The sequence below is a fragment of the Drosophila sechellia genome, chromosome 3R (genome assembly GCF_004382195.2).
Source record: "Drosophila sechellia strain sech25 chromosome 3R, ASM438219v1, whole genome shotgun sequence".
Taxonomy (NCBI): Eukaryota; Metazoa; Arthropoda; class Insecta; order Diptera; family Drosophilidae; genus Drosophila; species Drosophila sechellia.
The window spans coordinates 13,312,003-13,312,932 of record NC_045952.1 but is presented as its reverse complement, the minus strand read 5'-3'; positions in this window follow the sequence as shown (position 1 = coordinate 13,312,932).

The following is a 930-nucleotide window of genomic DNA, read 5'->3' as shown; positions in this document are numbered from 1 at the left end:
GCAAAACAAATATAACAATGTATGTATTTTTATTTACCACTCAATATTTTTACGATCAATAAACTGAAATCATTCTTTTGCATCTAACAAATTTCATGGATTTTTTATTTAAACGGTGGGTTGCAGGTGCATTTGCAAAATATTGAAAATATGCACTGATCATATCATGAATCGACTGTAAAGGATAAAAGTGTCCTGTTGGTCTCAATCTGCCAGAAATTTGTATCTCTATTAAAAGTTAATATTGAAATCAAACTCAAATCCTGATTTTATCCAAAACCTTTTAGGATGTTTTTATTTGTGTTGGAATAATCATATTTGTCACATTTGTGATAATTTGACACAATTTTAAATATTCTTTGGAGCTACATTTATAAAAAAAGATTTAAATAAGCTTAAAGAAGAAGGGTTTTGAAATATCTATTTGAAAAGCCAAGTCGTTTGCCCACCAATTAGTTGTTTTTGTCCAGTTTTGAATATATGAAATTTCGAATTTCGAAAATCAGCAAGAGCTATAAATCAATTAGGTTTTGAAGTTATAAATATCTATAAATAAAGTGCACATTATTATTGATTTATGTAGGCTTCAGGAGAATATAAAGATCGATAGTAGTAATGTTATCCAGAGACTGTGAAATTTGGTGGAAGCTTCTTGACATATAATATTATTAACTTTAAAGAAGATGTTACGTCACAGAAATGTTGAAAGGAGAAGAAAATTGAACTGGATTTTGAGATGAATTGCTAAATGGATTAAGCGAGGTCGAACATACAAATAAAAACCACCATATATATTTATCATTTAAATATATATATATATATATCTATAGAATTTCTTAGTTTGGAGTTTTGATAACAATTTTTCCATATCGTTGCTTAATTGGTTAATAAAAAAATTTAATAAAAGGAAATACAGATTAAAGTCTTCAG